The sequence below is a fragment of the Rana temporaria genome, chromosome 8, assembly GCF_905171775.1.
Source record: "Rana temporaria chromosome 8, aRanTem1.1, whole genome shotgun sequence".
Classification (NCBI taxonomy): Eukaryota; Metazoa; Chordata; class Amphibia; order Anura; family Ranidae; genus Rana; species Rana temporaria.
The window spans coordinates 147,289,290-147,306,224 of record NC_053496.1 but is presented as its reverse complement, the minus strand read 5'-3'; the positions used below and the strand labels follow the sequence as shown (position 1 = coordinate 147,306,224).

The window sequence follows — 16,935 nt, the reverse complement described above, 5'->3', positions numbered from 1 at the left end:
ATTTTTGTACGAATTACTGCATCAATGCGGCATGGCTTGGAGGCGATCAGCCTGTGGCACTGGCATTATGGAAGCCCAGGTTGCTTTGATGGCACCCTTCAGCTCATCTACATTGTTGGGTCTGGTGTCTCATCTTTCTCGACAACACCCCACAGATTCTGAGGTTTAGGTCAGGTGAGTTTTGCCAACAAACAAGCACATTAATGCCATGATCATTAAACCAGGTATTGGTACTTTTGGCAGTGTAGGCAGGTGCCAAGTCCTGCTGGGAAATTAAATCAACATCTCCATAAAAGCAGGTCAGCAGAGGAAAGCATGAAGTGCTCTAGAATTTCCTAGTAGATGGCTGCGCTGACTTTGGACTTAATAAAAACAGTGGACCAGCAGACATGGCTCCCCAAATCAGACTGGACAGTTTTGCATTTCTTTTGACAATTAGGATCCCACAGTCCAGAGTCAGCTCCCACCGTCTGACAGTCCTTAATCACTTCAATACCAGGCACTCCCCCCCCCCCCTTCTGCTCAGAACAAAATGTTCAGCTTCCAGCACGGTCACACTTTAAAATGACAATTGCATGGTCATGCAACATTGTACCCAAACATTTTTAAGATTTTCTTCCCACAAATAGAGCTTTTTGGTGGTATTTGATCACCGCTGTTTTTATTTTAACAAACTAAAAAGGACCGAAATAAAAAAAGTTATAAAAATTACCAGCTACACTTACCAGTAACAAGTTTTCTAGGAAGTCTTCCAGGATGGCACACCTTTGACGACGGGTCCCACCTGACAGGAAACAAAAATCAACAGTTTAAAAGGCCCCACCCTTCCCTCTGTCCCTCAGTTATGACAAAGTATAGGCCCGCACCGGTGTCAGATGGTACATTCTGTGAGAATAAAACATCAACAATTAAGGGTAGTGAAGTAGGCCTGCCGTCCTGGAAGACTTCCTAGAAAACCTGTTACGTGCAACTGGTACTTTTCTCCAGTCTTCCAGGACGGCATACCTGAGACGATGAGCAAGAAGTTCAGACTTTTACTTGTGAAAAAAAAGAAGTTCAGGCCTACCTTAGGGTGTGATCACCGCCTGTAGGAACTTCCTGACAAACGCCAAGTCCTGAGGGGACAACAGCTCCACCCTGTTGTATCTCAGGAAAGTATTATGGCTTGTCAAAGTTGCTCCTCTGCAGATTTGATCAAGCAAAGCGCCTGCCCTCTCTGCCAGGAAGTCAGAGATCTAGTTAAATGAGCTTTAATATGAGCTGGAACAGGATTTTGACCGTTCACAAGCTACTGCGATAGTCTGTTTAATCCACCTGGCTATCGTAGGCTTAGAGGCCTGAAGTCCTTTCTTTTGGTCGGATAAACTAAATTAGTAAATGATTTGATCACCTGAACTCCCTCACTATCTAAATAGACCAAAATACATCTTCTAACATACAAAACTTTTCCTCTGTCATTTTTGGGGTTCTGACAAAAGGAGGGAAGAACAATTTCCTGTGACCTGTGGAAATCTGAGGTCACTTTTGGCAAATATAAAAAAAGGATCACCCTATCCTCTAGGAACAACAAAAAGGGCTCTTTTATGTTCAGAGCCTGTAAGGAATGTGAAATAATGGAATATTATATGTCTGACATTAGTTACTCCATTTTAGATTTGGGGTTCCATTTTGTATAACATACATTGCAATAAGTACTGTGCTTGTTTTTCTCCTACCATTTAAGCTTTGCGGTTTTTGTCATAGATACAAATAGATTATGTGTTAGACGGCTAGTTCCGGCACAGACATTCTGTGTGCAAGAAACTTGTTCCTCAATTTTCTGAAACTTGTAAGAATGAAACTTGTGGAAAGAGGAACATCTGTATCTGTATAAAATACTGTGAACAATATAGACAATTTGCAATCTATGATACAGCATATTGTGTCTGTCATTATTCTGTCCCTCCGGCGCAGGGGGCATCCACCTGTCCAAGGTCCAGCCTAGGCAACGGAACCAGAACCGAACCTTACAGACTGGTACCAGAAGTGGGGTATCGATTGACCAGGTAAGTCCGCATTTATTCTCGAATTTTAATATTTGGGTATTTTTGTGTTCTTTGCCTGGCTCAACAGTACCTCAGATAAATTTTAGTTTTGAAGTTCTGTTGTGCGCATTGCAGAGGTTGCGGTTATAAAGGATAGGGAGAGTCTGACGAGTGTTGAGTCTGACTATAAACTATTGTAAGAATATTTCAGGGTAGCAGCAGATTGCTCCCTGAAGAAGGACGGACATAGAGTGGAGCCCCAAGTACAAAAGAGCTCATTTCTTGTTTTGTATTGTCTGAATTTGATGTGATTTAATCTGTTGCAACCTTTTGAATGATATAGAACACAATGTATTGTATAATATAAGATTGATTGTTGTTATTTTTGTAACAGTGATTGCATGTCATACTCTGTGTCAAAGACCTCCTGTATTCAGTGCAAAACAGGTTTAACTTTCTCAGCAAACGGGTCAAATTTATCCCTAATCTCTGTATGGCCGGGAGGACATAGAAGTCCAACCCAACTAGGCAACAGGAGATTTTACCCGTTTAATCCCCAAAAACAGTCCCCCTGCACTAGAGTGCACCGAGTGGATATACACAATCAAATACCGTTCACCCTGCAGGAAGGTCTTCGAGAAGGCCTGTCCCCGGACGAAGTGAAGGAGATTGTACAAAGGACAGGACAAACTTTAGTTGTCTGTCCCTTTTATTTACCAGTGTCCAAAATATTTTAGGAGGACTTGAAATACAGAGTACTGACATGGGTAATAAATTTGGGAAGGAAGATTCAGAAGGTGAGCTGAAACAACCTTCTCCTATAGAGTTTGTTAAGAATGAAATACCAATTGTATATTGTGATCCTTTTTGGGATTTGATAATAAAACAAAGCCATCAATTGCATATGTCAGGATACAGTCCAGTAGGTCCTGTGAATAGGGAACAGTGGTATGAGGTAGAGAGGATGTGTGGAATAGGAAAGAACATATATCCACCAGGAGATTGGGATACGGAGTATATGAAAAAATGTTGTAAGAAATGGAGGCCTTTAGTGGAAAAATATGAAAAGAAATATGCGGAGTTGGACTAAGGTACTGCCCTTACTAGGGAAGTTCCTCCACCTTATACCAGGCGCCCACCCCCAGTTCCAACCGTGCCAACTCCACCATCCTATGTTTTTGTTAAAGAGGAAGCTCCTCGCAGAAAATTATACCCCGTTCTTTCAAATCCTCAAGTTACAATCATGGCCTATGGCTCTGCAACTGACCAGCAAAAACAGCAATGGGAAGATAGAGCCAAAGAGGAGGCAGATAAAAGAGGTCATTTGAAGAGGACAGGAAAATAAGAGAAGAGCGGATACACTAAGAGAGCTTGGGGAGTTGCAAAGGGACTTAGACTCCGTTAGTACTCAAGCAAAGATAGAACAGATGAGAAATAAGAAAGAGGAGATAGAAGAATCGAGACGCATCCAGGAACAGCAGAGGGAAATAAAATTAAAACGTGAACAAATGAGTGAGCATAAACAAAATCTTGATGAGCAAGCCCGAGAAATGAGTAATCTTAGAAAAAAACTTAGGAGGGATGAGGAGGAAATATTAGCACTTTAGATTTCAAATGTTCGAGTCCCATAGACTTTAACAGGTCTTTTTGAGGCAAAGTGAGGACTTTTCCCAGCTTTAACGGGAGAGCCCGTGCTGGAGGAAACACCCCTGTTGGCGGCACAAATGCCCTACCAACAACAGAATCAGTATTCTAATGGTGATCAGTACCCTCCACGCTCTGTGCCATACCCTCGCCAGGGCCCACAAAATGATCAGGCATGCTTCCATTGTGGTGGCTTTGGCCACTGGAGGGCTAACTGCCCACAAGGGAGACAAAGTCATAGAGGTAAAAAGGGAAACAGGGGAGCTTATAGAGGTCAAAACCCTAACTGGAATGACAATAGACAGATAGCCCAGTACCCACAGTGGAACCAACAGGCACAATCTCAGTCCCGTCCTTAGTTCTTTGCTCTTATTCTGGCATTTGGCAGGCTTTACCTACTTTAAACCTTGTTGTAGAGGGGGAAGACACCTCCTTTCCGGTTGACACAGGGAATTAATGGGATACCAACACCACATGACATAACATCAGACTTAGAAATATGTAACCAGGATGGCAAGTTTCTATGTAAATGCAGTTTTGCTCTGTTACTTACTTGCCCAGTCTCTCTAGCTGGTAGAGACTTACTGTCCAAATTACGGATCAAGATAATTTTTGAATCCAATGGCACGGTGTCAGTTAATTCACCAGACTGATGTGTCAGTGCAGAAACGGGTGGACATCAGATCTTTCTTTGTGGCTCTACCCCCACCAGTAGGTCAGCATAAAATATGGGCAGAGTCCAAAGATTCTGTGGGTTTCCTAAATTGCACACCCTACCGGCCGACAATCAGACGGGGATGTATCCCCATTTTTCAGAAACAATATCCCCTGTCTGAGGAGAAGTTGAATGGTATAGACCCACAGATACAATTATTCTTACAAAAGGGCATATTGACTCCAGTCATCAGTCCTTGGAATACACCCATTAACCCCGTAAGAAAGGCAAACGGAACATGGCGCTTGGTACAAGATTTAAGACCCTTGAACAAATGCATTACACCTCTACCTCCCCTCGTTGCAGATATTAGCACCATCTTTGCTCCTCTGACACCAGAACACAAATGGTATACGGTGATAGACCTTGCCAATGTATTTTTTAGTGTGCCCGTTGATGCTGCTAGTCAGCCCCTCTTTAGTTTTTCATGGAAACGCGGCCAACTGACATGGACCAGGTTACTGCAGGGTTTTGTGGATAGTCCAGCCGCCTTCAGCATGGTGTTAAATCAATCCCTGACTGACTGGGTTCCTGAACATGGTTCAGTTCTGATCCAATACGTGGACGATCATTCTAATAGGAAATGGGACGGAAACTGGCCGCTATAATGACTCTGTGCATCTGTTAGACCACCTCGCTGACAAGGGTCACTTAGCGTCTTTCAAGAAGGTGCAGTGGTGCTCGTCTCGGGTGGAATACTTGGGAGCGGTCATCTCGGAAGGTGCCAGGCTGGTATCCCCTGCCAGAGTAGAGGCCATATCAGCACTGAGCAGACCGAGCGACAAGCGCTCACTGCTGTCTTTCCTAGGCTCAATAGTGTACTGTAGGCAATGGATTCCAGACTGTTCATTTCATGACTCAGTCCTTAGGAAGGCTACACTCGCCACAGCCCCCAAACAAATTACCTGGACCCCTGAGATGGTCACTGTCTATGACACACTGGTGCGTTCACTTCGTAATGCACCCGCTTTGGGGTTGATACAACATGGTAGGGTCTTTTCACTGTATTGCCTCATTGTGGGGAATACCATGGCTACTGTTCTGACCCAAGAGCATGATGGTAAGCAAAGACCTGTAACGTATATTTCAAGTTCAGGGTATGCCCGCTTGTCTTCAGGCACTGGCCGACAGAGAAACTTGTTCTGGCATCACCCATGACCCTTTTCACAACTCAGTGTCACACAACTGATGCAAAACATGAACACGCAACATATGACAGCTCAGAGGTTAAGTGGGTACGAGATAATTTTCTTAAACACACAAAATTTAGAGATTAAAACGTGTCCATCCACTACTCCTATAGTACGGTTTCTGCACTCCCTCATTAAACTAATGCCTGAATCAGAGCCAGTGCCCGAGCATAATTGCGAAGACCTAATTTCCCAAACAACCTCCCCAAGAGCTGATTTAAAGGAGAAACCCCTAGAAGGGGGCATTACCATATATGTGGACGGTAGTTGTACACGTCCCGATGATAAAACCTACCGTACTGGTTATGCAGTTGTCCAACTTTCTGACACTATTCATGAATCAAGACCCTTAGTCGCAAAATCTGCGCAAGAGGCTGAACTTGCTGCGTTAATACGTGCCTGTCAGCTGTTTGCAAACCCTTATTGAAACATTACTAGATGCCATACACCTGCGTAAAGGGATTGCAGTGATTAAAGTGAAAGCTCATACTACGAGTAGGACCACGGAAGCACTTGGCAATGCACTTGCTGACAAAGTAGCCAAACAAGCAGCGGATACTATCCCTGCACATGACACCCCTGTAACCTCTATGTTTTACATGAATTTAGTGCACCAGACTACGGTTATGCTTTTACAGTCTATGGCTCTGACTGGATGCAGCATAATTTGGCCAAAGATCCTGCAGGTCTTTGGACAAATAAGGAGGGAATCATGGGTATTCCTAAGTCTGCGGCACCATTGATCATCTCATACATTCATGGTCCAGGTCACATGGGCCAGAAGTCCATCTTAAAACAATACAGAGTCCACAAGGACTCATAAAAATAATACAAGACTTTGTAAGCTCATGCGTTACAGGCGCACAAAATAATTTACAGGGCAAGGCAATGGGAAGACACGGAAATTTGCCCCCTCCATTAGGACCTCTTACAGACTTACAAATAGACTTTACACATATGCCAAAACGGAAAGGAAAAGTAAAATATCTTATGGTAATTGTGGATACATTTTCCGGGTGGGTAGAAGCAGTGCCCACTACTGGGGAAACAGCAGGAATAGCGGTACGAGCTATTATAAATAATTAGGTGAGTCGATTCGGACTCCCAGTGAATATCTGGTCTGATCAGGGACCAGCTTTTGTCTCTAAACTCACACAGGAATTCTCCAAGATTTTGGGGATACAATGGAAATTGCACATCCCTTATCACCCTCAGAGTGCTGGAATTGTGGAACGAATGAATAGAAACATTATCTTCCAGGTGTACTTTACCAGATAAGGGTCACTCCTAATTCTAGAGGGTGTTCCCCTTTTGAGATACTCATGGGACACCCTCCAGCTGAGAATAGTGTAGGAAAGGATAATGATTTGTTTTCTTAACAGGAGACTTGGATGAAACATCTGGTAAGTACTATCCAACATACCCAAGAAGGAGTTGCTGTCACCTTTTCTCCTCTTTCCACAGATCCAACTCACCCCTTTATACCTGGAGATGAGGTATTGGTTAAGCAATTGGCCGTAAGGAGAAAGACAGGCCCCATTTACCAAGGTCCATATACAGTGGAAAAGGTCCCTTGAAGATAAAGACCCCCGAAGCCCCAATGGCTCCCCCCTTGGAGCGAGGGCTCAAGAACAAGGAGGACGTAAAGCCAGAGACCCTGATGGCTCCTCCCATAGAGCAAGGGTCCGGGAAAACCAGCACTTAACTGCCAATCAGAATAGAAACTGTATGGGACAACGGTCAGGGGTGTACAATAGAATGATACGAGGAGGGAAATATTGTGGACTGTTGCTTATACTGTTTGTGGTGACCGCTTTTGGGGTTTGCTACTTCATCCCAGGTTGCCATGGGATACATAAGATAGGAAAAAGCCAAGACCCAAAATTAGTCATAGTAAGGAAAAGATTCATACCATTTAGATGGCGAACCAAATTTGGTATAGTGAGTGATCCCAAGAAAGTAAACATTCTTTGGGATCAGAGGAGGGATGTAAGGAATGTGAAATAATGGAATATTATATGTCTGACATTAGTTACTCCATTTTAGATTTGGGGTTCCATTTTGTATAACATACATTGCAATAAGTACTGTGCTTGTTTTTCTCCTACCATTTAAGCTTTGCGGTTTTTGTCATAGATACAAATAGATTATGTGTTAGACGGCTAGTTCCGGCACAGACATTCTGTGTGCAAGAAACGTGTTCCTCAATTTTCTGAAGCTTGTAAGAATGAAACTTGTGGAAAGAGGAACATCTGTATCTGTATAAAATACTGTGAACAATATAGACAATTTGCAATCTATGATACAGCATATTGTGTCTGTCATTATTCTGTCCCGCCGGCGCAGGGGGCATCCACCTGTCCAAGGTCCAGCCTAGGCAACGGAACCAGAACCGAACCTTACAGGTCACTAACCCTTCTGGCTGTTGTGATTGCCAGAAGGAAGGCCCTTTTAAGCAAAAGAAACTTAGAAGCCTGAGCCACCGGCTCAAAGGGCTCTTTGGTTAGAGCCCCCAATACCAGGGATAAATCCCAAGATGGGAACCAGATTGTCCTTTTCGGGGTTACCCTTTCCCTGGCTGTCAAAAATCTTTTTACAAGTGGGTTCAGAGCCAGCCTTTGGTCTAAAAACACTGATAAGGCTGCAACCTGGACCCTGAGAGTACCGACTGCTAGGCCCTGGTCAACTCCCTCTTGGAGGAAATCCAGGATCATGGGGATTGTTTGGAGATAACCTTCTCTAGGCTGAGCCCAGTGAGAGAAGACTTTTCAAACTTTTGCATAAATTTGCCTGGTGACTGGCTTCCTACTCAGCAAGAGTGTTTCAATCACCTTTTCCGAACACACTACACCTGAGGATCTCCTTCTCAAAACACCATGCAGTCAGGGAAAGAAAACCTGGATCGGGATGCAACACTGGTCCCTGGAAGAGGAGATCGCATCTGGACGGGAGATGCAGCGGAGGCGCAATCGACCCCCTCAGGGTGGGGAACCATGCCCGCTTCGGCCACCAGGGTGCGATTAGAATAAGGCACCCGTTTGAACGGGATAAATTCTGCAATACCCCGGGAATGAGCACCAGGGGAGGGAATGCGTACGCCAGGGCGAACTCCCAGTTCTGGGCTAAGGCATCTATTCCGCGGGAGCCCTGGTGAAAGAGGTACTCGTGAACCTTCCTGTTCTACCTGCAGGCAAAGAAATCCATCTCTGGTCTACCAAAGTATTGGCTTACCAGAGAAAACCTACGTAAGACTTACCGGTAACGGTATTTCTATGAACCTTCCAGGACGGCACCTGAGAGATGATGGCTCCTCCCTGCAGGAAACAATCACATGACAGTTTAAAAAGCCCCACCCTTACCCTTGTTCCCCAGTATGTATTAGAGTAATCCTGAACTGGTTCACAAGGGACATAGTTCCTTATAGGTAATTACCTTTTCCCTCCACTTAGGGCGGGAAGTAGGCCTGCCGTCCTGGAAGGTTCGTAGAAATACCGTTACCGGTAAGTCTAACGTAGGTTTTATCCTATCACCTTCCAGGACGGCACCTGAGAGGATAATCAAGAAACCACAGGCCTACCTTCAGGGTGGGACCACAGCTTGTAGAACCTTTTGACCAAAGGCTAAGTCTTGCTGTGACAACATTTCCACACGATAGTGCTTCAGGAATGTATGATGGCTGGACCAGGTAGCCACGCTGCGGATTTGTTCCCAGGAGGCCCCTGCTTTCTCAGCCCAGGAAGTTGCTAAGGATCTAGTCGAATGAGGCTTGATATTAATAGGAGCTGCCACTCTGGTGCATACATAGGCCTCAGGGATAGTCTCAAGATGGATAAGAGAAGCTGAGGCTTTTGATGCCTGCAGTCCCTTCCTAGGCCCAGCATGTAGAACTAATAGGTGATTGGATCTCCTAAAAATTTTAGTTCTCTCCAGATAGGCGAGAAGACACCTTCTTGCATCTAGACAATGAAATTTCCTTTTTTTCGTTTTTTGGTTCAGAACAAAAGGACGGCAATATTATGTCTTGCGTCCTATGAAATAAGGATGCCACTTTTGGTAGGTACAGGGGGTCTGCTCTAAGAGTGATCCTATCTGTCTGTACCCTCAGGAAGGGTTCTTTCATGGATAGCGCCTGCAAATCCCCTACCCTCCTGGCCGAAGTAATGGCTAACAAAAAAGTTAACTTTAAAGTTAGAAATTTAAGGGGAACCTCTTCAATAGGTTCAAATGGGTGTATAGATAAAGCCTCTAACACCCTAGTCAGGTCCCAAGGCGGACAACTATATTTTTGGACTGGAGAAACTCTCTCTTGCTAACAAAAAACTTTTATTAAAGGTCCTCTTTAGCCAATCTTCGATCGAGATAGACTGAGAGGGACGCTATCTGGACCCAAAGGGTACTAACTTTTAACCCCAAGTCTACTCCGTCCTGGAGGAAGTCCAGGATAACTGGGATAGAAGTTGAAGTTACCTGTCTATCCTTACCCCAGGAATAGGTGGTCTTCTAAATTTTTAAATACATTTTTTGAGTTACTGGTTTTCTGCTCAGGAGAAGGGTACTTATGACCTTCTCTGAGCAGCCTTTACGTTTCAAGATCTGCCGCTCACTAACCAGACCGCCAGCTGAAAGAATTCAGGCTTTGGGTGAAGTACTGGGTCCTGCCTGAGGAGATCTGCCCTGTACGGGAGTTTTAGTGGTTCCACTACCACCATGGATCTTAGGTTTGCAAACCAAGCTCTACTTGGCCACCACGGAGCTATCAGAAGAATCTGGCCGGGAGACCTGCTGAGCTTCTGAAGAACCCGCGGAATAAGCGCCACAGGCGGGAAGGCGTAAGCCAGCCTGAAACTCCAGGTCTGGATAGTGCATCCAGACCCTCCGACTGTAGTTCTTGGGAAATCGAGAAATACCTTTTTACCTTCCTGTTTTGCCGGTTGGCAAACAAGTCTATTTCCGGATTTCCGAAGCACTGTACCAGGGTTTGAAATACCTCTGGGTTCAGTTCCCATTCCTCCTGCTTCAACTGCTGACAGCTGAGGAAGTCTGCTTCTGTATTGATCGTCCCCTTTATGTGTATGGCTGAAATAGAGAGAGAACTCTTCCTTCTGCCCACTCCAAGATCTCCTTGGATAGTTCTAGTAGGGGACTGCTACCACCGTAGTGTTGTCGGAGCTTACTTGGGACTTCCCTGGATGTCTTCCTGGAAGGCTATTAGGGCTTCCCCCACTGCTCTGAGTTCCCTGTAATTGGACGACCTGTGAGCTGTCCCATTGCCCCTGGGCTTTCTTCTTTTCTAGGTGGGCGCCCCACCCCCAAGAGCTGGCATCCGTGGTAACCTTTATTGGGTTCCACTGAGTCCATGGTCGCCCTTCCTTCAGGTTTTGGTGAATTGTCCACCACTCCAGGTAAGCCAGGACCTGAGGGGTGAGCAGTATTTCCTGATCCAGGGACTCTCTCTTTCTGTCCCAAGAGGACAGGAAGAAGAAATGAAGCGTCCTGGCATGAAGCTGGGCCCAGACAACCGCTGGTATGCTTGCCGACATGAGGCCTAAGGCTCTCAGAACATTTCTTCTGGAGAGTCTGGGTTTTTTTATCATCAGGTCCCCTGGCGCTGAGGCTAGATTTACCACTTTGTCTTCCGGCAAGAAGAGCCTCTGCTGCCTGGTGTCCACTATGTATCCCAGAAAGTTCTTGACTGTAGTGATCTAGATATGTTCCTCCAATCAATGTAGTGATCTAGATGTATAGTGTATAGTGCCCAGTAGTCCGGTTAGATAATTAATATCTTAGATGTTAGTATGATGACGACGACCATAAATTAAGTTGTTTAGCAGCAACTCACACCAGGTTCTCCAGAGAACGCAAATTTAATTAACTTCCAGTAACTTACAAAGTCCAAAGTCCACAGACGATACAAGAATCCAACAGAGTATTTCAGAATCCCATCTTTTCCTAGACCTGTGCTATATTCATCATAGAGTGACAAAACTATACTACATTGAATGCCAGCTTGACTGCCTCAAATACTGGTCTCACACTCGAGGGAGGGGTTCTCCCAGGTCAACCAAATGCTTACCCTGAATGAACACTTCCCCAAGTCTAATTACCATTAATACATATTTCCTTTTGTATGTAAGGAAGTATCAGGCCATCTCACACAGCTAGTCTTAGATAAGATTAACACTTTAAAAGGGTCCTCTGTACCTTTTGATACGTGTCGTTTGACCACTAACCCTTTTGGTCAGCAAACACCCTTTGATGTGTAACCTTGAATGCCTGTATGTAAACCATGCCATATATATATATATATATATATATATATATATATATATATATATATATATATATATATACACACACACACACACACAGAGATATATATCTATCTATATATATGTATCCATCTATCTGTATCATAATATTTTAAATACCTACACATCTATATTAATATTACAACATTGACCTGTTCTGGTTCGAGGGAGGATTTTTCTGTGTCGATTATCCACCCTAGACTTTTCAGGACTGACACTGCTTTGTTGGAATCCAACGTGACCTGGCTGGCCGACTGTCCTGAGATCAGTAAATCGTCCAGATAGGGTATAAGGGATATACCCTGAAGGTGCAGGAATGCCATTGCTTCCGCTAGGATTTTTGTGAATATCCTTGGGCTGGAAGTTAGGCCAAACAGTGCCCTAAACTGCCAGTGGAGGATTTCTCCTTCCACCACGACCGCAAACCTCAGGTATGCCTGATGATCCACATGAAGGTACGTGAAGCACGTGAAAGTAGGCATCTTTGAGGTCTAGGGTCACCATGAAGGCTTCCTTCATGAGGTTCTTCCTTACCGAATAGATACTTTCCATAGTAAATCTCTTGTATTCCAGAAACTTGTTCAGGTTTCTTAGATTTACTATTAGACGGTATTTCCCGGATGGTTTGCGGACTACAAATACATGGGAATAGAATCCCTGGTACTGCTGATCTTTTGGTACTGGCACTACCACTAGCTGCTCTGATAATTCCTGTATACCCTCTAGGAGGGCAGACCTCTTCAGGGCATCCCTGGGAATATGTGTAAGGGTGATCATGGAGGGGGGTGTTGCCAAGAATTCTAGACGATAACCTTCTCGAACAATTTGGCAAATGTAAGGGCTGTTCGAAATCTTTTCCCATTGAGGTAAGAATTGGGACAGACCCCCCACTCTGATCTTGGCGTCACTTAGACGGTTTGTCGCCGGTTTTGGGAGAAGGGAAAAGCAAGTTGTTCTTATTCCCTTTACCAAAGTTCCAACGTCTGTAGGGTTCCTTTTTGTTTTGTTTAGCTTGCCCCTGGGGGCCTCGAAAAGTTTTCCTGAAACCTTCTCTTTTGGGTTTAACTGGAAATTGTTTGCCTTTTTCTGATGACCTAGCCAGGACATCATCTAGGCCCTTGCCAAACAAAAGAGAACCCTGATAGGGGATGCCACACAGTTTACCTTTGGATGTTGCATCTCCCTCCCAGGCCTTGATCCAAACAGCCCTTCTAGCTGAGTTAATCAAGGCTGCCATTTTGGCTGAAGCTCTAGCAGATTCAATTGCTGCATCTGCCAGGTAAGCAATAGCCTTCCTGATCACTGTAAGGGACTCTACCACCTCCTCTGAATCAGAGTTCTGAGACAGGTGCCCGGTGAGTGTCTCCACCCAGATATCGGTATTCCTGGCTACACACGCTGCTGCTAAGGCTGGACTCATAGCTGCTTAATTGGCTTCCCAAGCCTTCCTAAGGAGAGATTCTGCCCTGCGGTCCATCAGGTCCTTGATATTACCCGCATCCTCAAAGGAGAGATCAGACAACTTAGTGACTTGCGACAAAGCCGCATCAACTCTAGGGAGCTTAAAAAAGATCTCCTCGTCCTCCTGGGAAAAGGGAAACCTTTCCCAGGTTTTTTGTTTGATAATTCTCCTTTCAGGTTCTCTCCATTCCTGTAGGACTAACTCCTTCAGGGACTGGTGTAGAGGGAATACCCTAGACTGGGTGTCCCCCAGGCCCCTATAAACGTTATCCTGTGCTGAGGTTGGTTTAGGGGTCTCGGGGATCTCCTCTGTGGCGTAAATTGCCTGGAGGAGACACTCCAGATCCTCTACAGCAAAGAGGTGTCTCCTTAGTCGCATGTCTTCCTGAGACTGACTAATGGAGTCTCCGTCTGCCTCCCCTGAGCTGTGTCTAGATCTGGTCAGACTCGCTACCTCACTTTCTTCATCCTCTGCCCTACCCAGAGGGGGTATATGTGAAGGTGTGAAGAAGGCACTTGGACCCTTAAAGAATAGACTTTGAGAGGAAGTGCCTTCCCTGGGGGCGAGTTCCTCTATCTCAGTCTGTACTGACTGCCCAGCTGCCTCCCGGAAAGCTTTGACTGTTGCTAACATTTCCATGCAAGAAAACTCTTCATCATTGCGGCAGCCTCTTTTCCTGTTAAATTATTTATACATTTATAGCAAAAGGGTTTTGAGTAGGATTTAGGGAGCTTCTCCTTACAATTCCCACACCTCTTAGAGGAACTATGCCCTGTAGCGGCAGGAGACTTAACTGAGGCCTCCTGGGCTCCGCTGGGGGATTCTGAAAGACATGAGATACACAAAATATTACTCCGTCTCATCCCCCCCCCCCCCCCCAAGACTGCTGGTTTGTACTGGGGAGGAAAGGAAGCAAACAAGAAGGTATCCAGATCCTGCTCTGGCCGTTCCCTAAAAGTCGGGAACTCTCGCTGCCTCCTTCCTCCCTTTCCAGGGGGATTAGTATCACCGACGCCCAACCTGGATCTGCCAGCAGTCGCATCCATCTTCCCATCCTCTTGCACGAGGAGGTTGACTGGATCCTGGCTGCCGGTACCTCTGAACAGGCTGTCCGCAAGCCGACCGCTTCCACTGCCAACGCTGCTCTCCACGCTGCCGTACAGGCACTTCCGGGTTGCGCCGCCAGGAACCGCCCACTTCCTGTGACGCGGTTCCTGTCTTTTCTCAGAGCGAGGCTTGGAGCACGGCGTTCCGACCAGGAAACGATCCCCGGGAAAGAGCGATTTGAATGGTGGCCGCTTTACAGCACCACAGTGATGGCTCGCCTCCCCGCAGCTCAGAGCACTGGTGCACGCCTGGGGCGACCTGTGAGTTGGACCAAGCCTACAGGTTAGTTCAGCCCTCCCCGGCCTCCCTAGAACCTGTCTCAACAGGGGTACCTTCTGTAGTAGTATATGTTTTAATATATGGATATGTATGTGTAATATATATCTATATTATATGAGTCCAACATATACAGGCCGGATTTCAAACCTGTGATTCAAAGAGACAGGAAGAGTCTCAAACATTACTCAATCAGTTTAATTAAATTAAATGAGAAGTCTAGTTTACACCATCAGGCCTGTAAGAGGTTTGTCTATTGTCAAAAAAGGCAGAAACAGGATGGAGCCGTTTTTACATATCAAACCACTATTCAGATCTCATGCAATCCAATTACTTATTAGAGGGGGGCTTATTAGTATGCAAGGATGCATACTAATTAGTGACTTCGGCTGAAGTCACATCCTGTCTTTTAAGAGTGGCAGGTAAATATGTCCTGCTGTCTTTCAATTAAGAGACAACCAATCAAATTGGTCAGCTATTCAAAAGAAACAATATATAATGTTGGGAATTTCTGGTTATCAGTTAGAGAATATACCCCCACGTATTCTCTGCATGAACATGTGAAGGCACAGATCTAGAAGGGATCAGAACATGTATTCTCTAAGATGAGACTTTGACACTACATTACTTTGTTGGATTCTTGTATCGTCTGTGGACTTTGTATGTTATTGGAAGATCCATTAAATGCGTTCTCTGGAGAACCTGGTGTGAGTTGCTGCAGAACAACCTAATTTACTCTGACTTCAGTACATTGGATCTTATGGTTCGGTGTTGGACACTATACATGATCACTACATTGGTGCCGTTCAAGTGACCAGAAGCACATTTTCAGGACTTGGTAACAGAAGCCGGTGATGATAGCAATCCTGTGAGTTGGACCGAAGTCTGATGGAGACCCAAGAGCTGTGCGGTGACTCTAATGTCTGGTTGTGACATAAGAGAGTCTGATATACAAGACTAAACAAGTTTGGAACCCCAGAATTATTCTCTGGAGACTGGAAACTAAAGAAAGAAAAGACTGCCGTGCACTAGAAGAACGGAACTGGCAAGGTGAAGCTTCAAATGCGGTGAGTAAAATATTTCCTTTATTTTAAATTAGTACTATAGTCAAAATGCTTACTCAGTGTGAAGCTAGTGTCAGTTCTGATAAAATTAACAGATGGGTATTAAAATGTATTAAGCGTCATGGCGGTCCTTATGAAATGCCAGAAAAATGTAAGCAGATGTGGACTATGATGAAGGAATTTTTAGAGGATAGCAAAATTTCAGAAAGTAAAAGAAAAGGTTGTATTGTGCAGGGCTTGTTGTCTTGCTGTTTAAAAATGGAAAGTTCTTTGAATGATAAAGTTGAGGAAATTGCGCAGTTACAGAGTGCAGTTGATAATGGCCATAAGGTTTGCCAGAGGTTACAAAACCAATCAGAAACTGACAGAGTAAATTTAAAATTGCATGCAGTTACCATTGGTGGAGCTTTGCTTGAGAAATCTAAACGTTGTGATGAATTATCAGAGGAAAATGAGAGATTAAAATTAAGAATTATGGAATTGGAGAAGAGATCTCAGGAATGCAGATGTGCATCAAATCTTGGATTAAGCAATCTGCAGCAAAATACAAACTTTCTATCAAATGAAACAGAACCTCATATTAAATCTGATAATTCATTGCCAGCCGCACCCACTGTGACCACCATGGTTTATAACAATAACAATACAGGGGAAGTTCAGCTTGTAATGAAGCATTTGAAACCAAAAGAACTGGATGCAATTCTTAAATAGGAATGGTTCCCTGCCATGATATAAACAGATTTTTAAAATGGTTTTGTGACTTGCAGAATGTCATAGATTTGTACAATATCAACCCATCTGACGTAGAAAGAGTTTTGCAACATTCTATAGGAAATAGTCTTTGGATGAGAATCAAACAGATCTGTCTTCAGCCTCTGAGGACAAGGGACATATTACTGGAATGATTAGGTGTTCTGTACGGAGTGCGTTCCGATGTTACGATTCATGGGAAGATTGAGCAGATGCAAGGTGAATCTCCCTATGAATTGTCGCACAGGATATATACGGTTATGGAATTGTTGGTTGGTAATAATCTTGCATTTGAGCGGGGAGGCTCGATACATATCAGTATGTTGCTAGATGCTTTGCATGAAGATATCAAACAAAATATTTTATTAGTTACCCCGAATCCTCATGATTTAAAA

General features: G+C 44.6%; 1 protein-coding gene across 3 annotated transcripts in view; it reads right to left on the bottom strand.

Annotated features, from left to right (window-relative positions):
* LOC120909157 (glutathione S-transferase P 1-like) overlaps positions 1-16,935 on the bottom strand; it is a 218,229-nt gene that overhangs the window by 36,238 nt on the left and 165,056 nt on the right. The gene's annotated exons all lie outside the window — the stretch shown is intronic.